This window comes from Epargyreus clarus, unplaced genomic scaffold (genome assembly GCF_041222505.1).
Source record: "Epargyreus clarus isolate Ecla_fem2 unplaced genomic scaffold, WU_Ecla_fem_2.2 ptg000002l, whole genome shotgun sequence".
NCBI lineage: Eukaryota > Metazoa > Arthropoda > Insecta > Lepidoptera > Hesperiidae > Epargyreus > Epargyreus clarus.
In genome coordinates, this window is record NW_027332210.1 from 1,498,898 (window position 1) to 1,524,452 (window position 25,555).

At 36.1% G+C, this 25,555-nt stretch overlaps 1 protein-coding gene across 1 annotated transcript in view; it reads left to right on the forward strand.

The window, feature by feature from the left end:
* Octalpha2R (alpha2-adrenergic-like octopamine receptor) overlaps window positions 1-25,555 on the forward strand; it is a 513,118-nt gene that overhangs the window by 438,713 nt on the left and 48,850 nt on the right. The window lies entirely within an intron of this gene.

Sequence of the window (25,555 nt, forward strand, 5' to 3'; positions counted from 1 at the left end):
GAATATTCAGTTATGAAAAATGTATGCTCACAACGAAATGTTTGGTTTCGTACATAAGTGAATTTTATATTTCACTTGCCGTATAAGTGGGTTGAGATGATGTTTCTTTGTACACGATGGAATCGATGTGTGTGGAATTCAAAAACAATGTATTTCTAAGGTTTTTGCCATATTTGTAGTATAATATCGAAGGGGTTCTTGGATATGGGATTCCCATTCAAAAATAATTCTGCTATGAACATTAATTAACTTTAGTTTAAGTAAACAAAAACTTAGACTCGCAACACAATATGCTGAAAAAATCACAAGTAATTTAGTTTAGTGAACTAATTTCATTCCGATTTTTCTTTTGTGAACTAAATGGGCAAACTGATGTGAAGTGGTCACCATCACCAAAGTAATTGTCATATATCTCCAACTATTAGTAGAACTATCCTATGTGGTCAGTTCCAGATTTGCATGAGCGGCAGGAAGCACTTAACATTAGGTATTCCCGTTCAACGCTTTGATAAAAATATCAAAATACGGTTCATAAACGACGAAGTTATCCGCGAGTAAACTTATATTTTATAATATTTACTTATTTAATTATTATAATATGTATTTTTTCTTACTCCTAATACATATTTATATAATCTGCTGTTTTCATTATTGTTTGTCGTTTTTTTCTTTTGTTGCTTTGTAACAACTGCTGCAAATTCTCTACATCCACTCAGGGTTGACCATCAGGGCCATCAGGCATTATGTTTGCCCTTTTGTACAATTATTTTTAGTGGTGATGCAATAAATTATAAATAAATAAACAAACATACGATCGAATTGAGAAACCTCCTTTTTTGAAGTCGTTAATAATAAAAACACATTTTATTTCCTTTTCGATTACTTAACCTACTAACTCATGTAAAATGACTAAGTCAAATCTTTTAAAGGCAAATGTAGCCATTATGATAGCAATATCTGAGTTTAAAGCGGTATGACGTCATCAGTCGCGCTCCGTTAGCGCTCAGAGTAGCGCACAGCGGTTGTAGCTCTGTTGTTAGGAAATTAAAAAACTCATTCTCTTTACAAAATTATGTTTTATTTTTTTTATAATATACGAGTAGCAGACGAGCATGCAGTCCACCTGATGGTAAGTGGCTACTGCCGCCCATGGATATCTGTAATCAACTCCAGGTAGGATTAGGATCGTATCTGAGGTCGGCCACAGATTAGCCGTTACCTCTGAGGACTAAGCTGGAACGCCTCGGAAAAGTATGTCTCAATTACCACTCCCTCCAAACCAGAAGACAGCAGCGTTTAACACTGCTGTTATTAGGTAGAAATAGATGTGACGGTGGTGCCGCCGGAATCGAACCATAAAAGTTCTACCACCTCCTAGATAAGCTTAATTAGTTTCATAACTTAATGAAGGTGGTAGAACCTCTTGTGATTTGACTCCGGAGAAAGTCCTCAGGAATAGCTGACTTCAAGTTGGAATTTATCTTGTGTAGGGTTACCGATGTCCATGGGCGACAGTAACCACTTAATTTTAAGTTTTTAAGGCAGTTACCAAATATAAAGAAATATAATAGTAATATTTCTTGCATCCATTTCGATAAGCTACCATACTTAATTTTATTTCTATACAGGGTGTCCTGTAAGTACCACGACTTAGGGAAAACGTAGATTAGGGTCTGACCTTTCAGACAAAAAAAACCTTAGTAGAAGTGTCACCGTTTTTGCACTATCAATTGTTTTATATTTTTTTCAAAAATTCAGCCCTCTACACCTTCTTTCGTTGACTGCGTGTACAATATGGTAGACCAACTATTTGATAGTATTTAACAGAAAAAATAAATGCTGACAAAACGGTAATGCAGGGCAAAATAATGAGACATACTTACATGCGCTCGAAAAACCCTCCGTAGCAAAGGGGGTCGGTTTTCGTCCTATTTCTGTTTATTTATCCCCTATCTATAAAATTCATTATTCTCTGTCAATGTCGTACCATCATATCGGGTAATAAGGTGTCGGAGAAAATCATTAGTCACTCCCGCTTGATAGAGTATGGAGATCAAACGAGGATGGGTGTTGAAAACACCCATTATTTGTATGTTTTTTTTTTTGAGTGACTCAGATAATGTTTAATTTTTTTTGCGTAGGTGTGTGTAATATGTATGTATGCGTGCATTCGTGTTTGCGTGCTTGCGTACTTGCGTGCGCGCGTGTTCGCATGCAGTGTTAAGCGCTGCTGTGTTCTTGTTCTTGTTTGAAGGGTGTGGTAAGGAAGCCATACTTAACCATATGAAGGTGGTAGAACCCTTTGTGGTTCGACTCCGGCGGCACCACCGCCACACCTATTTCTACCTAATAACAGCAGTGATAGACACTGCTGTGTTCCGTTTTGAAGGGTGTGGTAAGGGAGACAGAGTTTTCCGAGGCGTTCCAGCTTAGTCCTCAGGGGTGGCGGCGCATCTGTGGCCGACCTCAGGTAGGAATATCTAATCCTATCTGGGGTTGATTACAGATGTCCTTGGGCGACAGTAGCCACTTACCATCAGGTGGACAGCATGCTCGTCTGCTACTCCTATATTATAAAAAAAAAATCGGGCATCTGTAAAAGCAGGCGATTGATTAGAGCAGCGCAGCGCAGTGTGGTGCGGCGGCTGTGCGGCGCGTGCGCAACAAACGTTCTGCCAACAGACGGCCAGGCCTTCTGCCTCCATACCCTCCGCGCATATACTGCATCGGAACCTCTGTACCACATATGGCGAGTGCAGAGCGATTATCAATTTTGCTTTTGAGTAAGAGATAGAAATGTCCCGTTAAAAATAGTTTTCGCCGTAACTCTAATGTATCGAGCCCTATCATACCTATTACAGAAAGGGATGGGTATAGATAGATAAGGGTAGACCCCAAAACCCCATATGTGTGTCCGCATGTGTGTATAGTGTTTTATACCCATGTTTCATAACTAATTTGGAAGAGAAAATATCATTTCATTTCTTAAATCTGATAAAATAATAGGAATAAGATATATTCTAATAAGATATATTCTAATAATAAGATATATATATAATAGGATTAAGATCCCCCACAGATTCGTTGCTTACTTTGCAAACGAATTCTTAAATTATCTTTGTTATAACATATTCTTAGATCTAAACACAACAGCGCTTAACGCTTTGTTTAAGGCAAAAAAAGGTTTCCGGTGATGCCTCTGGAGTCAAATGACAAAGGGTACTTTTAACACACATAATTTAACATACGTACAAAATCCTCACATCTTTTACATTAAATATCACACAAACGCCCACATGAAAAACATACTTAGAATTTTACAAACACAAAAAGGCGAATTTTCGAAAAAGGTGTGCGGTGTGCGTGTCGAACTCAGTCATAAATGTTCCTGAGGTAATGTACCGTAAAACCACCCAATGACGTCACGGCGTAACCACAGAAGTACGAAATTTTCATCCATAGTCCCTTAACTGTAATGGCTTGAACCCCATGCAGTGTGTTAATCCCTTTATACTTTTTTATTTAGCCCTTGCTTTATAGTCGACGATTTGCGATAAACTGTAGTCGATGCCGCCTATGAACATCTGTAGCCAAATCTATTTTTTATAATATAGGAGTAGCAGACGAGCATGTAGTCCACCTGATGTTGAGTGGCTACTGCTGCCTATGGACATCTGTAATCAACCTCAGATAGGATTAGATATTTCTACCTGAGGTCGGTCACAGATGTGCTGCTACCCCTAAGGACCCCCTAAGGACTAACCGGGCGCGCCTCTCAAAAGTATGTCTCCCTTACCACACCCTTCAAGCCAGAACACAGCAGTGTTTGACACTGTTGTTATGAGGCAGTAATAGGTGTGGCGGTGGTCCCGCCGGAGTCGAACCACAACTTCAGTTGGGATAGGTGTTACAGATGTCCATGGGCGCTAGGTTCCACTTACCATCAGGTGGACTGCATGCTTATTTGCTTCTTGAATTTTATTTAAACAAAAACCAGACTGCAAAAAAATATAGCCTATCGCACTACCACAATTAAAGCGAATCCAACTACAGCTCTTATGTAAAAATTAGGTTGTTTCGCTAAATAAATATATAAATAAATAAATTCCCCCCCACAGTCAAAATCATTACCCTCCACGATAAAACATTAACCTCAAAAGTTGAGTAAAAAAACTCGTTTCTCGCCACACGTTCACAATGAAACAATCACCCAACCATCTGAACGAGTTCTAACGATCGTTTGCTTTTAGCGACGCCATTACCGCGGGAGAAAAACAAAATATGACGTCATCCAAGAACATTATCTACCGCGGAATGTATAATATTTATAATACAACGGAAATTATGTGTTACAGGTTAGGTAATACCGTTTTATGGTGATACTAGCTTAGGCTTTTCACTTTATTAATATCATACGGTTATTAATACTCAATCTACCAAATGTTTGCCTACAAAAGATCGAAATTTGACAGTGTTTCCAGTCGTCCATCAGCATCGACTGACCATTTTTGACGAGGGGGAAACTTTAAAAGCCGGTGCCGTGGGAGCGACACGGGATTATATGGTATTATTACCGCACTAAAACCCTCCCGGTGAACGTTCTCGATGCTACGTTGAGGACTCCGAGATCTCTAAAAGAAATCAACCGGAGTCCCCTCAGCATATTGCCCCGTCGGGCTCCACCTCATAGAGCTCACCACACAATCTGGTGTGTACGACTGTATGCGACCACAAATACCGCCAAAACACCGACCGACCAAAGTCACGACAACACACAGCGGCGGCCGACGACAGTCGCCGTCTGTCGTCAACTACCACAAACCGACCACGGTCATGACAACAAGCGATATCTGACTCCGGCGGCACCACCGTCACACCTATTTCTGCCTCATAACAGCAGTGTTAAGTTACTGTGTTCTGAATTGAAGGGTGTTCCTCAGGAGTGAAGGCTTATTCCTCACAAGTACCGACGTATCTGTTGCCGATCTCAGGTCGGAATATACCATCAGGTGGATAGCACGCTCATCTGCTACTCCTATATTATAAAGAAAACGTAACCTCCCTAACGTTAGCTATTGCATCTAAAATTTCCGGTGTTCCGTAGTAAAATATAAAAACCAAGCACGTGTACACTTTACGTCTACATAACCATTTTAGTACCAAGAATTCCGACGGAAACTTTATATGTTTGTTGAATAATAAACAGAATAATATATCAAAGCTGCGAGATGTCACGTGTTAGTTTAATAAAAAGCTAAAACAACGTGAACAGGGCATAGGGATGTGATGATGATATTATGGATATTTGGCGATATATATCGATATGGATGATTTATCGATATCGATTGTTTTAGGAGTTGCCTAAACACTTTATATAGAGGTTACAAAATATTGATGTATTGAAGGACTGAATAACACAAGGTAGGAAATATCGATGTACCGATAATATCAAATATTTCACGAGATATTACCGATTTTTTACAAAATACTATAATTTTTTTACAACATATTCAAGTGAGGTTTCTGGAGACTTTTAGAGAGTAATCTGCAGACTTTTAGAAACATTTTCCGCTTACAAACTTTATATGTTTGTTCAAAGTTTTTTGTTTATTTCATAATACACAAAATAATATATCAAAGCTGCGAGATGTCACGTGTTAGTTTAATAAAAAGCTAAAACAACGTGAACGGGGCGTAGGGATGTATTAAAATTATCGATATATATATCCGATATATCCGTGAGTCACTCTATGGGCTCACTGAAATTCAGCGCCGTGTTGCAACACACCATGGCATCAATGCTGAGTGAGTGCCTTGTCCGTTTGCAATGTATACCATACATCGATATACTACTAATACCATACAACCAGAGATATATGGTGGAACGTATCTAATTAACTATGTATTGTATTTTTTTTCGGTTGTGTTGTCTTATTATGTATCTTGACTTTTCTTTGTACTTATATCACACTATTTTGTAATTAACTAAATTAATTAGTCCTTGTTGTGTGTGTGTACAATACATGACGTAATAAAGTTATTACTATATAAATATCGATATTTTATACAGTAGGTATATTTTGTTCGAAGTTCTAAAATATCGGCATACCGAAGTACCGAATATACACAAGGTACTAAATATCGATATAACAATAATATAGAATATTTCTAGAGATGTAACCGATACGTATATTGATAGTTCAAATACTTTACAAAATATTTAAGTAATGACCTTTTGTGTGCCACCAAATTTTAGAAAACTTTCCGTATACTCAATCGCATTATACAAAATATTAAAAAACCTCTGTTATAAAAATATTGATATTTTTTTTATGTGTTATCATAGTTTCAGCGTGGTTCAATAACGATATAAATGTCGATATCTTAGCGTGGAAAATATTGATAATATTATAAACTAAAATCGATTTTTAATATATTTTCGCATCCCTAGAGGAACACGTCAGCGAAAAATGAGTTTCTAGGAAGTTACATTTCAGGTAGATATTATTGTATTATAATATTTTTAGGTGGTAGAACCTTTTGTGGTTCAACTCCGGCGGCACCACCGCCACACCTATTTCTACCTAATAACAGCAGTGTTGGGCGCTGCTGTGTTCCGGTTTGAAGTGTGTGGTAAGGGAGACAGACTTTTCCGAAGCGTTCCAGCGTAGTCCTCAGGTGTAGCGGCGCATCTGTGGCCGACCTCAGGTAGGAATATCTAATTCTATCTGGGGTTGATTGCAGATGTCCATGGGCGGCAGTAGCCACTTACCATCAGGTGGACTGTATGCTCGTCTTCTACTCGTATATTATAAAAAAAAAATAAGTTGGTCCAGGGTTCGAGACCCAGGTAAGCATGATGTATAATCTTATAAAAATAGTATGATAATGTAGCAGTAAAATACACAGAGAGAATATAATGTACCTGAGAATTATTAACACTTCAAATAAATTATTTATAGAACCAATATTTAGGTAGGAATTCTAACGTCTCCGGCGTTGATTATAAACTTTAATTGCAGTAGCGCAGATAGATTTTGGATGGGTGACCATTAGTAGCAAAATTTCACGCGCTTTTCTCTTCGGTCCCAGTTGTTATCATCAGAGCAGTAATTAAACCTGGTTAGAGGCCTTATGGGTGTACTAGATCCCCTCTCCATCAATACGCATGGGAGCACTGTCGTGGTATACCCTTCAGACCTTATGGGACTCTTTCATAATATAACAGCCTGCACCATGAAACACTTAGGACTTCAATTTCTTAAAAAAATCCGTGTTATTTTAGATTTCAAGCAAGAAAAGGGTTTAATTCCCCAATCGGAATGCCTTTCCAAATCCAAGTGTTACGTATTCCATTAGACACACGTTTCTTACCGCTGTTAGGAGAGCTGGCAGTAATGAACATTCCGCTGCGAATGTGGGCAAGATACAGGTAATAAAACGTGTGGGTACATGGAATGTACTGTTTTCTAATGTAGAACGCTACTGTTTTATTGTTTTTGTACTAGTAGCTTTATTGTTTATGTTTTATAATGTGTTTAGGCTGCTGTGTTCTGTGTTCTGTATTTTTGTGCTATAGGGGTAGCAATGCATGCAGTCCACATGATGGTGACTACTGCCGCCCATGGACATCTGTAATCAACCCCAGATAAGACTGGATTCTTGCCTGAGGGTGGCCACTTATCCACTCCATCCACTGCTGTATTATGGTTTGAAGGATGTGTTAAGGGAGACAAACTCTTTCGAGGCATTCTTACTTAGTTCTCAGAGTTATGAAAACATAGTCCTACCTGAAGTCAGCCATAGATGCGCCGCTACCCGACGACTAAGCTGGAACGCCCCGGAAAAGTATGTTTCGCTTACCACACCCTTCAAACCAGTACCCTTACCAGGAGTTTTTACGTTTCGACAAATATGACTGTTTTGGTATTTGTTTACGTATGGGCCAATGCGATTTCCTAGTTCTGACACAATCTGCTAGGGGCGCTGATTGGAATTTGTATGGGCAAATACGTAAACAAATACCAAAACAGTCATATTTGTCGAAACGTAAAAACTCATGGTAAGGGTACAGAACACAGTAGCGCTTATTATTTACCCTGACGCGTATAGAAGTATAACTTCGAAGAATAAACGCGAATTGATAACTTTTCTTTGCGAAAACGGTTAAAATAACTAAACCTTTAACAAAAAGCGCTTCTCAAAGATAATGAAATCCTGGTGTGTTTTTAATTAAGTTCAGAGAGTGCCTTCCGAGGCTTATAACCGCTATTCTGTGGTATGTTAAAATTAGTTTGCTTTTAGGGTTCCGTACCCAAAGGGTAAAACAGAACCCTATTACTAATCCTCCGCTGTCTGTCCATCAGTCACAGGACTTAATCTTCTTAATAGTTATAGATAGACACTTGAAATTTTCACAAAATATGTATAGGGTTGTTTTTTTCCCCTCACATGTTCGCAAAAAAGAGAGACAAAACATAAAGCGCCATTTTGCCAATTTAGACATTTAAAGTTACGTTACTGACACTATAGATCTGATACAATGTGCTAGGGGCGGTGATTGGTAATTGTATGGGCAAATACGTAAACAAATATCAAAACACTCATATTTGTCAAAACGTAAAAACTCATGGTAAGGGTACTGGAACGCTTCGGTAAAGTATGTCTCCCTTACCACACTTTTCAAAGAACACAGCAGCACTTATTTTTTATCTTTACGAGTATAGAAGTATAACTTCAAAGAATAAACGCGAATTGATTCTTTTCTTTGGAAAGTCGGTTAAAATAACTAAACCTAATTTAACAAAAAGCGCTTCTCAAAGATAATGAAATCCTGGTGTGTTTTTAATTAAGTTCAGAGAGTGCCTTCCGAGGCTTATAACCGCTATTCTGTGGTATGTTAAAATTAGTTTGCTTTTAGGGTTCCGTACCCAAAGGGTAAAACAGAACCCTATTACTAATCCTCCGCTGTCTGTCCATCAGTCACAGGACTTAATCTTCTTAATAGTTATAGATAGACACTTGAAATTTTCACAAAATATGTATAGGGTTGTTTTTTTCCCCTCACATGTTCGCAAAAAAGAGAGACAAAACATAAAGCGCCATTTTGCCAATTTAGACATTTAATGTTACGTTACTGACACAATAGATCTGATACAATGTGCTAGGGGCGGTGATTGGTAATTGTATGGGCAAATACGTAAACAAATATCAAAACAGTCATATTTGTCAAAACGTAAAAACTCATGGTAAGGGTACTGGAACGCCTCGGTAAAGTATGTCTCCCTTACCACACCTTTCAAAGGACACAGCAGCACTTATTTTTTACTTTTACGAGTATAGAAGTATAACTTCAAAGAATAAACGCGAATTGATAACTTTTCTTTGGAAAGTCGGTTAAAATAACTAAACCTAATTTAACAAAAAGCGCTTCTCAAAGATAATGAAATCCTGGTGTGTTTTTAATTAAGTTTAGAGCGTTGCCTTCTGAGGCTTATAATTGCCATTCTGTGGTATGTTAAAATTAGTTTGCTTTTAGGGTTCCGTACACAAAGGGTAAAAACGGAACCCTATTACTAAACTCCGCTATTTGTCCGTCCGTCACAGGGACACATCTCTTGAACCATAATTGGTAGACACTTAAAGTTGTTATAGATTATCTTATATATAAAATTCTCGTGTCACAGTGTTAGTTACCGTACCCCTCCGAAACGGCTTTACCGATTTTCACCAAATTTTACATGCATATTCAGTAGGTTTGAGAATCAGCTGCTATCAATTTTTCATACCCCTAAGTGATAAGGGTTGTTCACCCTTAACATTTTTTTAATTAATATGGCGACACAACGTTTGCCGGGTCAGCTAGTATATGTATAATTACGGTCTAGATAGACACTTGAAATTTTCATAAAATATGTCTAGGGTGGCCGCTATAAAAACAAATACTAAAAATGAAAATAACTTGAAAATAAATCTGGTTCGTCATACAAGAAACCGATATTTTTTGACGTTTTTCGCTTTATCTATTGAACTGTAAAAGGCAGGCATTAATGGAGGTCGAACCCGGACCCTTCCACATACCAGTACCCTTACCATGAATTTTCAAAACACCCCACAATTTTACGTTACGTTTTCTCTGGCCAATATTCTGTTCCGTTTGCTTCAGTAGACTGAGTAAACGTAACAATAAGTAAGTGCTCAAGTATTTTTGTCTACCTCACATGTTCGCAAAAAAGAGAGACAAAACATAAAGCGCCATTTTGCCAATTTAGACATTTAATATTACGTTACTGACACTATAGATCTGATACAATGTGCTAGGGGCGGTGATTGGTAATTGTATGGGCAAATACGTAAACAAATATCAAAACAGTCATATTTGTCAAAACGAAAAACTCATGGTAAGGGTACTGGAACGCCTCGGTAAAGTATGTCTCCCTTACCACACCTTTCAAAGAACACAGCAGCACTTATTTTTTACCTTTAGGAGTATAGAAGTATAACTTCAAAGAATAAACGCGAATTGATAACTTTTCTTTGGAAAGTCGGTTAAAATAACTAAACCTAATTTAACAAAAAGCGCTTCTCAAAGATAATGAAATCCTGGTGTGTTTTTAATTAAGTTCAGAGCGTTGCCTTCTGAGGCTTATAATTGCCATTCTGTGGTATGTTAAAATTAGTTTCCTTTTTAGGGTTTTTAGGGTTCCGTGCACAAAGGGTAAAAACGGAAACCTATTACTAAACTCCGCTGTTTGTCCGTCCGTCACAGGGCTCTATCTCTTGAACCATAATTGGTAGACACTTAAAGTTGTTATAGATTATCTTATATATAAAATTCTCGTGTCACAATGTTACTTACCGTACCCCTCCGAAACGGCTTTACCGATTTTCACCAAATTTTACATGCATATTCAGTAGGTCTGAGAATCAGCTACTATTAATTTTTCATACCCCTAAGTGATAAGGGTTGTTCACCTTTAACATTTTTTTATTAATGTGGCGACACAACGTTTGCCGGGTCAGCTAGTATATGTATAATTACGGTCTAGATAGACACTTGAAATTTTCATAAAATATGTCTAGGGTGACCGCAATTAAAAAAAAAACTAAAAATAACTTGAAAATAAAAGGGGTTCGTCATACAAGAAACCGCTTTTTGTCGACGTTTTTCGCTTTATCTATTGAACTTTACAGTTCATTAGATAAAGCGTTAATGGGGGTCGAACCCGGACCCTTCCACATAGCAGTACCCTTACCATGAATTTTCAAAACACCCCACAATTTTACGTTACGTTTACTCAGTCCAATATTCTGTTCCATTTGCTTAGTAGACTGAGTAAACGTAACAATAAGTAACTCAAGTTTTTCTGCCTGCCTCACATGTTCGCAAAAAAGAGAGACAAAACGATAAGTATAGCAGCCATTCCACGCGACATAACGGATTTTCTATCTTTATTGGAGAAATAAAAAGCCAACAAAATCCAATAAAGCAACATTGTCTCAAGCATATTCTGAAGAATTTTCAGGAATGTAACAAGAGCATGCATTTTTAATACTTACGAAATTAAACTCGCTACGCCTAGGGCGCACGGAGCGGCGTCCTGAGGGATTAAACGGGATAATATTAGAGTGAGTAAGTTGGCAGTATTTTTATAAAAATCATCTCGCTACGAGCTTTCGAAGGCATTTTTTTGGTTTCATTTTATGGTCATTTGGTATGTGGTTTTTAATTTTACGTTATAAAGTTAAGCAACGTTCGGCGAGGTCTAGAGTCGGATGGGTAACCAAAGCTATGACTAGTGGCAAAGATTTTCATGTGCGTTTTCGTGTAACGTTAAACCATCAATCATCATCAACCCATTACTGTCCCACTACTGGGCACGGGACTCCTCTCAGAATGAGAAGGGTTAGTGCCTTGTCCACCGCGCTGGCCAAGTGCGTATTGGTAGACTTCACATACCTTTGAAAACTTTTTAATTTCTCAGGTACGCAGTATCCTCACGATGTTTTCCTTCACCGTTTAAGCAAGTGATAATTAATTCCTAATACGCACATAACTTTTTAAAAATTAGAGGTGCGTGCCTGGGATTCGAACCTCGAAACCTTTGATCAAGAGGCCGAGTTTCTTAACCACTAGATTATCACTGCTTCGATTTGAAAACTACAGATAAGTCTATCTATCTCTACCTCGCTCCATCACATTATAGCAGGGTAGTCGAATATCCTTCCACATATTAACATAATATGGGTTTCAATCTAGTCGAATTGCTTCCATACATACCTTATTGTACATTTCAACTTACTTTTAAAATAAAATAAAATTTGAACATCAAACAATTTTTCTACAAATTTTGTTGATATTTGTTCCAATTTCAACAATATTTGTACCAGCAGTTTCGCCGGTAATGGCAGTTGATATTTAGCAAACACTTTTTGCTGTCCACTTTGAGTAAATTCAGGACATTGTGATGAGCGGAGCGAGAGCGATAAGCGATTAATTTATCCCGTAAATAATAGTATACAGAAGATAAATACATATTATAAAAACGAAAACCACTGTATAACAAATTGCTTTTTGTTAGCGACTGTATATTTTATATTGTGTATTAAAGTCTGATTGCAATTATAAAAAATATATATATATTTGCTTATATACTGAACAATTAATGTACTTATTTTCATAGAAGCATCTTTGAAGGCACATTTTGGGTATATTTCACCCCTTATGGATGGCATAAATATCATAGCATTTATTAATGAGTGTGTTAGATTTATTGGGAAAAAATCTTGATGAAATATGAATATTGAAGGTAATGGAAGTAATTATAGGTGAAGATACATTTATAAGTATATATTTATCTTGGTTCCGTTGTTTGGTTATGCAAAATTTTATTGCCAATAATAACGGTACTATGAATAGTGTAATGAATAATGTTTAAATTTAAGTTTTGATTTAAATTATTATTTTTAGAAGTTACATTATTACGTTTTTCCGGAAACTATAATCACAATGTTTTAAAATTGTTTTGTATGGCAGATCTTTTTTATACTCTTTATTTGGTAAATAAGCTTATTTTAATATTAATATTGTGTCTTATTTATGTTTTTATTTTGATTGATTATGATTGATTCTACCACCTTTGCGAAACTGTGGTAGAATCAATCATCAAGTAATTGAATAAATGAACGTTGATTTTATCTTTCTGTCTTATAATTTCGACCCCATTGATATCAACACATTATTGTTTTTGAAACTATTTATTGTCAATAAATGTTTATTAGAGTTAGTTGCTTTTATTCGAATGAAATAACTTATTAACATATACAAGCCATCAGTTCAATGAAGTAATTCAATGAAGTAGTTCAAAATAATTAAATATAGATACATATATATATATATATATATATATATATATATATATAAATTTATCTTTTAAGTGCAATATAGCATAATATAGGCCTAGAAATGTTAAAATATAAATTTCACGAAAAAGGAAAAGGTGCAATGGAATTGTAAATTGAAAATACTTGTTTAGTTAAGATTTAACTAAATAACTCACTAGTTAAGATTTAAATACTACCTTTTCTTGAAGTTTATTAAAAATCTAGCCTATTTTGAGAGCATTTTTACGAAGATTTACTCTTGATAAAATTCTTCAAATAATAAATACATTTTCATTCTGTTTAAACTTTGTCTTTGTTTAAACCGAATTAATCGAAAATTACATAACTAACATTGTTAAAATAACAGAGCATAGACAAAGTTTTAAATTGTTTAAGCTTACGAAGTTAGTAGTTTGCAATTCCTAAATATTCCCAAACCAACAATATGAATAGAAAGTGCTACAACAGTTAGAATTGCAACAACCTGCACTATATTCATTTAAACTAGGTACAATGTAAAAGTTTCAAATTCAAATTCAAATTCAATTCATTTATTGCAGGATAAGGTGGTATACATGCGTGACATACATAAGTTTTGTGCTCCTATCCTAACCCAAAGGGTATGCAAATATGTCATAAGTATATAAATTACATAAATTCTAATTAAAATTAATCTAAATTATTTAAATTAAAACAGGACAAAGCATACAATAATAACATTAAATCTTCATATTAAACTAATAATTATACAATAAAATTGCATGTCAGAACTAATAAAAAATATTTTCTTGTAATGGCCTATACTCAAAAAACAGACAAGATAATAGAAATAATCGCTTTAGTCAATGTCATTAAAAAAATCATTAATGTGGTAGTAGGTCTTGTCAACGAGATACTCATGTAATTTATTTTTAAAATTTTGGTTGTCACTTATATGCCGTATAGTTTTTGGTATTTTATTGTTTTTGGTATTTCTCTTACTATACTAGGATTTCGGACTATTAAGCATTTGTAATGGTCCATTTATAAGTTAAATAATAAATTTTACTAAGGATAAGCGTAACATCTTCTAGTAATTCTAAACTTATGTAAAAAAAACCTTATTTTTCATTAGTTTCTTTTTTTAATTTAGTTGTAAATTATATTCCCTGAGGCACTGAAATCCACTGCAGAGTATGGACTTCACTTAAAATAGTCCCAATGCTGATTCAGCACCTTAACAATCAGAAATACCCAATTTTAATAGATACAAGCAACGAGGATATGCCTTATAATAACAGCTTAAGATGTGTTCTGGTTTAAAGCATGTGGTAAGGACAAATTATTTTTTCTAATTATTCCATACCAAAAGTAGGTACTCCTTATCTATCAATTCACGTTATAGAATACTTCTTGCGTATAGCTTAAAAAAACTAAGAACAAACGCATAATGTGACATAAAATGTCATATTATCATGACGAAGAATGACGCATCCTAACGAGATGTAATGCATCGTAACGTAACGTGACGCGTCGTAACGTTACCGCGCATCGCGTCACCAAGCGCGCGACGTAACCACTCCAATGTTTGCAACGCCGCCATTTTAAAGTATTCATTCCCGATAGATTTTAGGTATCTCCAGGATCTTCGGGGGTAGTAAAATTTTCATACTGCTCTTACATTTCGCGCTCTGTAGCCTTTATGTCTGGGGTGAACGGCTGAAAGTTCTGTACACGTCATAGTCCGTTTGTCCACCGTCACCGTCACCGTCACCGAAGCGATTTTAATATGCGTGCGATTTTAATATAACTATAGACGTGACGGCGATAGTTTAATCTCCGCGACCGATATCGTCGGTTTAGTTTGTTCCAGCTGTCACGCGTGTAACGGCATTGTGTGGACAAGTTCAAACGTGTTTTATATTGCCGGTTAGTGTTACGGTAAATGTAAGCAATCGGTTATTTAACTATAATTACCGGTAATTATAGATAATTACCAACGTACATGGTAAATGTAGTGATTTAACCTAACCAAAACCAAGCCGGTATGAAATTCTTTAGGATTGGTTAGGTTGGAACATAAAAGAAAATATAAAACTAAGCGAGCAGGGCGCGGTAGCGCCCTGCGAGCGGGTTGGTCAAAATCATTTAAAGTACTTATACTGTACTTAAAATATTTATAAGCGATCAGAGATAATAGTAAGGCATGTATTTTATTACTCCACCCCATAGCATTTGATTCCGATGTTTGATTTCATTATTTACTAAATTTACTAAATCGGTATGGTAATTTTATATAATTGCCGGTAAATGTGATTAATTCGAAAGTTTTTACAACCTTTACCACGAGCACTGGTAATTATGCATAGTTCCCGGTAATTATACATAATAGCCGCACTATCCACATTTACCCTAACATATGTACCGCTACTTCGGCGCCGTCATATCGTTCTCGATATCGGTTCGGTGACGGCGGTGGTGGACAAACGCTCATAGGATACAACAATGTACATCGGATACATTTTCTCGACCCAATTCCTAGTAAATTGGGATACTTAGTCGAGTAGAAAGCTTAGCTTGTTTATAGAAATAGGTAACACTGTTGATATTGAAGCTTATGTTTAAAGTTGCTTTTAGAAAATGAAGCCAACAGCGTCGAAGATTTCAATTTCAGACCCTGTTAGTTGTAACATAATTTTATTATTTAATCGAAGTGTATGTGATTTTTAAACAATGTTTTTTTTATTACTTTTAAAACGTATAAGTAGCAAACGAGCACGTAATGTAAGTGGCCAGTGTAACCATGGACATTTGTAATACATTTCAGATAAGAATGAAGTCCTGTCTGACCTGTCTGCGGTTGACCGTCGATGCATTTTAACTTAGTCTTGTTGGTAGTAGAACCCTTTGTGGTTTGACTCCGGCACCACCGCCACATTTTTTCTTTAGTAACAGCAGTGTTAAGCTATAATTAGATAATCCTATCTAGAGTTGATTACAGATGTCCATGGAAGTTAGTAGCCACTTACCATCACGTGTTCCAAATACCAAATTCGTTCCAGCATAGTTCTAAGAAGTAGCGGCACATCTTTGGCCAATATCAGGTAGGACTCTATCTATTTTATTTGGGGTTGATTACATGACATCCATGGGCGGCAGGAGCCACTTACCATCGGAAGGCTGCATGCTCGTCTGCTACTCCTTTATTATAAAAAATCTAAAATAACTAAAACATAAGCGCAGTAAATAATGCAAAACTTGTTAAACACTTAACTGGACAAAGCGCAAACAAATTAAATGGAAAACTCAAATTAATTAATGAGAAGAAAACAACATTAATTACAATTACAGTGTCGTAAAGCGTTCCCAATTAAAACAATCGTTTTAGTTAATTTCCCAGCAGTGTTGCCACTGCACTCTGTTTTGCCCGAAAACTTGCGATTCGGGAGAATTGCGATTTGATTTATAGTATAATTAAAGATAATTTCGGAAAGCTGTTTAAAATCAAAAATATTTACGTTTAGTCTAAAGCTGCGTTCGATAAATTTGTAGTTTTACTCGTATACTCTCGAAAGATGGCAGATCCAATATAGTTAGACCCGGAGAGATACCACCATCAACCCATTACTGTCCCACTGCTGGGCACGGGTCTCCTCTCAGAATGAGAAGAATAAGGCCATAGTACACCGCGCTGGCCAAGTGCGAATTAGTATACTTCTTGGAAAACTTTTTTTAAAGATTTTGAAGTTATCTGGGGTTGGTTACAAATATCCATGGGCGGCAATAGCCACATTCTATCAAACGGAATGCAAGCTGCAATCAAGCACTGAACACCACAACTAGGGTTGAAAATTAGAGTTCCCTGGAAATCGAACCAAGGATTGTATGTAAGGGTAGCCCTGATTTTCTGTTTTATCTACCGTTATTCATGCGACCTTTATAAATATTTACTCACTTATTCCGCCCTAAATCCCTTCCCGAAAATATTATTACCGGCATGTTGTTTACTAAGCGTATTGGGAAAATTTATTATTTTAACCCTTTTCCCACTGCTGGGCAAGGGTCTCTACAATTTTGCGACCCTGGAGTTAAAAAACACCCGTTGCCAAAAAAAAACTAAAAAGGGAAGCAACGTGGTCTATGTCACTCCCAATTTAGACGAATCCAACGACGCCCATATTTGTTATCTGTTAAGTTTTTTGGGTGTCAAATAATGTGTCCCTGTAGTTCCGGGACCAGAATAGGGCTACGGTATCCTCTGCCTGTCGTAAGAGGCGACTAACAGAGGCTTTCGGGGTTGCGGGCGGTAAGAATGGAAGCTCAAACTGCCCGGCCAACGACCCCGGGAAGGACGGCGGTATGAGTGGTCGCATTCCGTCGTATACACCAGACGGTGTGGTGATACAAACTCACCTGGGCGGGCGGACGGGGCAGTGGGCTGAGAGGACTCCGGTCGCGTTCCTTTGGAGATCCCGGAGTCCTCAACGCAGCGCCGAGGAAGGCCACCGGAGGAGTTTTAGTGCAGTAAGAGTCCCACATAACCCTATGTCGCTTCCACGACACCGGCTACCTTTTGAAGGTTTCCCCGTCGTTAACAAAAAAAAGGCTGTTCTACCACCAAATTGTTTTACCACCTTCATAATGATAATATGATAAATAGATTTTGAGGCGGTACAATGTTTGCCGTGTCAGCTAGTTTAATTTAAAATTAGCACTAAGCACTCGTAAAATGACATCGTCTTCGAATTTTAATTTGGCGTTCCTCCATGTATGATAAGACTTTCGCGCCTTTTTCTGATGTTTCCTTTCAACAAGTTTTCGCTTTGGATTTACTGGAATACAACCCCCGTCACGCTAGGGGTTAATTTTAATAAAACATAAGTATTTTCAGGACAAATGTAATCTACATTACACATTGTAAGTCTCAATCTTTGCCCACACACATAAATACGCTCGATAAAATATTACCCTCCACCGTCGAGTAAAAATTTTGAGGTGTCCTTAGAGCTAGTGACACTACTCTTAGATTTTTTTATAATATCGTGTAGACGAGCATTCAGTCCACCTGATGGTAAGTGGCTACTGCCGGCCATGGACATTTGTAATCAACCTCAGATAAAATTAATTTCCTATCTAAGATTGGCAACAGGTGAGCCATTATCCCTAAGGACTTAGCTGGAATGCCTCGGAAAAGTATGTCTTCCTTACCCTCAAACTAGAATACAGCCGCGCTTAACACTGCTATTATGAAGCAGAAATAGATAGGCGGTGGTGCCGCCGGAGTCGAACCACAGAGAGTTATACCACCTTCAAAAGAAAGACTCTTAGATACATAGTATAAAAATACAATGTCATCTTTAATTTGCAGTTTTCGGTTTTCGAATTTTTGAAAATATATAATTTATTCGTATTACCAACCAATCATTTGGATTATATTTCTATAACAACATTATCATTAGAATTTACCAAACAAATACAATATGGTGGGTTAACAAAGGAATATTTCCTTTTTCTCGACTTTTAGATAATAACGAATGGCAAAGATTACGTACCCAAACAGCCAATCCAATTACAGTAACGGGATTTGAATATCGTGACGTTCAATTATGCTAAGGGTTGCTACCCACTTATTCTTATTGTATTGTTAATGTTTTTGAGTATGTTAAATATCTTGTTTTCTAGGAAATTTGGTTAAGATTGGAAAAAAATGTGCAAAAATAAAAAAAATAATAATTATTGAAACAAATAAAATAACAATAAAAATTATGCTGAAAGTTATAATAAGAAATGTCATCACATTTAAAAAATACACATATTTTTTTCATAATTAAAAATGAAATCTTAGGTGATTAAGTGTAACTTTTAAAATAGAGAGCGAATCGACCCGCATTTTAACAGCAGTGCTAAGCGCTGCTGTGTTCCGGTTTGAAGGGTGTGGTAAGGGAGACAGACTTTTCCGAGTCGTTCCAGCTTAGTCCTCAGGGGTAGCGGCGCATCTGTGGCCGACCTCAGGTAGGAATATCTTATCCTATCTGGGGTTGATTACAGATGTCCATGGGCGGCAGTAGCCACTTACCATCAGATGGACTGCGTGCTCGTCTGCTACTCTTATATTATAAAAAAGAAAAAAAAATAGTGTTTTAATACTATTGCTACTACCTCATTATATACTTATTTGTTTTTTAATTATAAAGAAATCACATATTTTATTCAATCTTTATTAGAACACACTTCCCACTCATTAATTATTATTATTTGCCGTTTTTTAGAGTTTGCCTTATAAACATACGTTTGTTTAAAACATTTTTTAACTTCGTTTTGATTGTAAACCTGTGCCTTTACTATGTTAGTTTTTACGTTCTTACAAAAATGACTGTTTTTGTATTTGTTTACGTATTTGCCATACATTTCCAATCAGTTCTGATACAGTCCGCTAAAGGCGCTGATTGCAAATGTATGGGCAAATACGTAAACAAATACAAAACAGTCATTTTTGTAAAAACGTAAAAACCCATACTCAGAGTCCCGTTAAACGTTTTGTAAAAAATAGTTAAAAATCACGCATCGAATTCGGATCGGAATTAACTTTTGCAACTCCGTGAAAAATGACACGACATTTATTGCCTTTAACATCGTGTACACGCGCCCTAAATCAGTTGAATACTTTTCGAAACCGCCGACATGACGTCGAGCTGCGGGCAATTTTTATTCAACTCAATTATTCATATGTGAATAACAAATATTCGTAAGTTGACGCTTCGAAATAGACTTCGGTTTTTTGATGAAGTTACTCTGTTTATTCTTAAACTAGTTAAATCTGGGTACGCTTAAGGGTCCGCTTAAACTTGCGCGTGGTCCGTGAATATGTATGGTGCAACAGGGTGGTACCATCATCACACCAATTTCTAGCTTTTTTTGTAAATTTAAAGTTAGGACAGATAGATGGCTTTTAATATTATATAATTAGCTATTACCAAAACTACAGACTCTGGTTCCTCCCTAAAAATCAGAACAAAACATAACATAATTATTAGCTACGTAATTATGAAAACACTTTTTTAACTAGTAGTAATTTTAAACCTATTTAACATTTTGTTAAAACAGTTTAAAAAATCACAGCGTCATATCGAATTCGGGATTAACTTTTGCAACTCCGTGAAAAATGACACGACATTTATTGCTTTTAACATCGTGTACACGCGCCCTAAATCAGTTGAATACTTTTCGAAACCGCCGACATGACGTTGAGCTTCGGGCAATTTTTATTCAACTCAATTATTCAAATGTGAATAACAAATATTCGTAAGTTGACGCTTCGAAATTGACTTCGGTTTTTTGATGAAGTTACTCTGTTTATTCTTAAACTAGTTAAATCTGGTTACGCTTAAATGTTGGCAATTATTCAAATGTGAATAACAAATATTCGTAAGTTGACGCTTCGAAATAGACTTCGGTTTTTTGATGAAGTTACTCAGTTTATTCTTAAACTGGTTAAATCTGGTTATGCTTAAGGGTCTGTTAAATTGCGCGTGTGCATAAGTGTGTATGGTGCGATCTGTGTGATATCACTGTCGCTCCTATTTCTAGCTTTTTAAGGTTCGGTACCCAAAGGGTAAAAACGGAAACCTATTACTAAGACTTCGCTGTCTATCCGTCTGTCTCTTTGTCCGTCTGTCCGTCTGTCACCGGCTATATCTGCCAAACCCATGAAACAACGGTGGCCGCTATAACAACAAATACTAAAAATAAATTAAAGTTGAATATTAAAGGGGGTCTCCATACAACAAACCGGTATTTCTCGGCATTTTTCGATCTTACTCTTGAACGTACTAAGAAGACGGTTAAAATTTTTACAATCCGTCTACTATAACTGGTATTATAATAAATACAAATAAGAACCATAAAACATATTTTAATATATATAGTTATTTTAATTTTATTATACGTTGTTTACGTATTATTTATCATCACCCGAACGCCATCTATCGATGTATCATATAAGTATTGTTGAAAATAATAAAATGGATAAAAATAAGTAAAAAATAATGAACGGTGGTACGGAAGCCTCCATGTGCGAGATCGACTCGTACTAGGCGAATTATTTATAATACAGAAGTAGCAAACGAGCATACAATCCACTTGACGGTAACTGACCACCAGTGTTATAATGCGTTGCTGTGTTCTGAATAGTAAGGCGTTCTTTTCCGAGGAATATCAGCTCAGACCGCAGATGCGCCGCTACCCCTGAGGACTAAGCTGGAACGCCTCGGAAAAGTCTGTCTCTCTTACTATACCCTTCAAACCAGAACACAGCAGCGCTTAACACTGCTGTTTTAAAGTAGAAATAGTTGTGGCGGTGGTGCCGCCGGAGTCGCACCACAAAGGGTTCTACCACCTTCAATTTAATTAATAACTAAAACTCGAAGCGTATTCAATTAAACTTAAACACTTTAGTTCCACTTACGCTGACCCAACGGACAAACAGACAGATAATTCAATAAATAACATTTAATAGTAGAAAAGTAAGTTTCTTGGCAAATGTTCTGATCTGTGCAAACAAGTTATTTAGGTAGCTGTTCCAGTTTTTGCGAGTAACGATTAGTTTAGCGGGAGAGTAGTTTTCAACGTCTTTTTTAATGTATTTTCATGAAATATCTTACTTAGCTCTAGTAGGAATTTTTTAAAGGTATATCTATCTATATAAATAAAAATGAATATTTGTCTGTATGTCCTTAATAGAATCGTTACCTATGCATTTGATCGTGTGATGATCTTTAGCAAAGTTGTTGTGCATGAGCTTACAAAGGTTTCTGAGTTGGTACGACCAGTTTTCGACAAAAGCGCCACTGTTATTCCAGTGAAGGTACAAATTTTCAGTTATATGTATGTAATATCATTTTTTTAAACGCGGACGAAGCCGCGCGCACTTTTAGTTTTTTTTTTTATAAAGAGCAATGCAATGCAATAATTTTCATTGAAAGCTAATAATTTGAGCTACGGATGCAAGCTTAGGATATCGACTAGTGTAATTATTTTCATAACACTTAATTGCCTAGCTTAACATAGCTACGTAGCTTACCTTCGATCCCGTACACTGGTTAGCTTCATCGCAATCTGTTTTAAAAATTCGCCAAGTACGAGTCGAACTCGCACATGGAGGCTTCCGTACTACCAAATGTTCATTATTATTTTTATTCATTTTATGATTTTCAATAATACTATATAATACAATATGACTACATATGAAACAACAATAGATGGCGTTGGGGTGACGATGGGACGACGATTATACGTAATCAACGTATAATAAAATTAAAATAAGTATATTAAAATATGTTTTATGGTTCTTATTTGTATTTATTATAATACCAGTTATAGTAGTAAACGTATTGTAAAAATTTCAACCGTCTCCCTAGTACAGTTTAACAGTTAGATCAAAAAATGCCGAAAAAATCCGGTTTGTTGTATGGAGACCTCCTTTAATATTTAACTTTATTTTATTTTTAGTATTTGTTGTTATAGCTGCCACTGTTATGCCTCTTCTGTCAAAATGTCATGTGTCTATCTATTACGGTTTAAGCGGTAGAGCCCTGTGACAGACGGACAGACGGTCAGACAGCGAAGTCTTAGTAATAGGGTTCCGTTTTACCCTTTGGGTACGGAACCCTAAAAAGGCACCCGTAAACGAAAAATCCCAAGATATTCTTCAAAAATAGCAACTCAGCTTAGTTTTATAACAAGATCTTACTACGTCAAGCTACGTCAAGCGAGAATGCAGTCGTTCCATCGCTCGTAATAAGACAAGTGACCATGACTACATAATGTTGGAAAATAGATGTCAAAGTGAGAAAAATATGGGTTTTCAAACGCTCGTCCATTTTTAGTTTGGAAACTATTCAAAAATTTAATAAGAAGTTTGACATTTTTAAACTGTATTTTTAACAGAAGGGTGCGGTAAACAGTTCGCTTGATGTTACTTGTATATTTAGTTTAATAGAAATCGAAAATTTTAACTTTAAGCGCTGCTGTGTTCTGGTTTGAAGGGTGCGGTAAGGACGCCTCAGTTAGAAATCAAATGTTATTTATCTAGGGTTGATTACAGATGTTCATGGGCGGCAGTAACAGCTTATTAGGTGGACCGCATGCTCGTCTGCTAATCCCATAGTATAAATACAAACAGAGGTTTTAGCTTAAGCTGATCGCAGATGTATTATACATAGTAGCTGGTAGCATTTTTTTTAATATAGGAGTAGCGGACGAACATGCAGTCCACCTGATGGTAAGTGGCTACTGCCGCCCATGGATATCTGTGATCAACCCCGGATAGATATTCCTACAGATAGATTAGATATTCCTACCTAAGGTCGGCCACAGATGCGCCGCTAACCCTGAGGACTAAGCTGGAACGTCTCGAAAAAGTATGTCTCCCTTACCACACCTTTGAAAGCGGAACACAGCAGTGCCTAACACTACCTACTGTTATTAAGCAGAAATAGGTGCGGCGGTGGTGCCGCCGGAGTCGAACCGCAAACGGTTCTACCACCTTCGAATAGCACATAGCATAGTACATAGTAGCACAAATAAATAACGAAATGTCCAATCCAAAAACATAAAATAGCATAATAAAAAGTCACAATACTTTATTGAAATGTGGAAGTAATACTTGCGAGAAATAATAAATTTTTAATATACAATAGCAAAAATACGAACGATAAATTTTAAAAATGGAATCAGAAAAACACGCCACTCAAACGCAAGCTTTTCATTGCGAAAAAAAAGCAAAGTCCGCGTATTCGATTAATTCGCGTTTCAATTATGCAGAACATGTTACGGATTTAAAATTTTAAAACGTTGTTCTTCTGTATCTGTGAACATTTGGAGATTTTTGTTATGTTAGCGAAAACAAAACGCTTTTATGACATTTAAGTGATCATTCGTGTTCGATACACTTGTTGTAGTGTGTTCATAGATGGCGTTGTTTTCCATGTATCTTGAAATATCAGTAAAGTTGATGAATTAATTTTTGAAATCACACACACCTTTACTTTATGAAGATAAACTCCGTTTATAAAGTAGGTTCAACTCATGATATAATATAGAATTGACAATAAGACAATAATTGACAATAGGTGCACATTTGGTCTAACAGTAGGTGCACATGTGTAACGGTGTGGTCTGAATTAGCTCCAGCTCCACATGTACCTTTACGTTAAGTTGACATCGAAAAAACATTTTTTTTAAAAGATGTGTGTTATGGAGTTTCTTTCGCCGCTTCTTCTCCATAACGAAATACCTTGTGAAGTGGTGGTAGTAGTAAAGACATTCAAAAAGTGCTCTGTAAAGAACCTATTTTGAATCAAAAAAAAATAATTTGATTTGATTTGATTTATATTCAAATGGAGTTCATAGCAGACTATAAAGTAAATAAAACGTATTATCGACTATCATACATTATAAATGATTAATCTATTCTATGTTTTCCTACCAAAGATCGACATTTGACGATCTCTAGTTATCAAAACATTGGATAGACAATTATCTCATTAGGGTTTAGAAAGGTTGTGATGCTAAACAATTACATATTTTCACATAAAATTAGTATTTTTTTCAACTGTTTTTGATTTAGTTAATAACTATTCGTTCATTTGTTATAGTAAATAACTATTCGTTCATTTGTTATAGTAAATAACCATTCATTCATTTGTTATAGTAAATAACTATTCGTTCATTTGTTATAGTAAATAACTATTCGTTCATTTGTTACAATTAAAAACTCAGTGATACACAAAATACGTACAAGGTAGTATAAAATACCTAAAAATGACGAAAACTTCATTACGAAGCCCGCAGTTAAGAACTTGAAGCAAGGTGAGCGTTCAAAAGGGGAGATTATTATGAAAATACTGAATAGAATCTCCACGAAGCACACTTTACTCGTTCTTGGCATTTAGAATGGAGTTTGTGTAACTCTTTCATTCTGATGTAAATTGGGTTAGATAGGGTAAATGTCAAGCCTGAGGTTGCAGTGTTGCCAGCTCTATAGGCTTATTTTCCCCCTTTTTATTGGAAATTAAATTGAGGAAAATCTTTGGTACCGATTTATAAAACAATTTTTTTCGTTATTTATTTTGTGCACACAAAATCCTTAAACTCTTTTAAACCCCATTTGATCTGAAATATACAATCTAGTGTC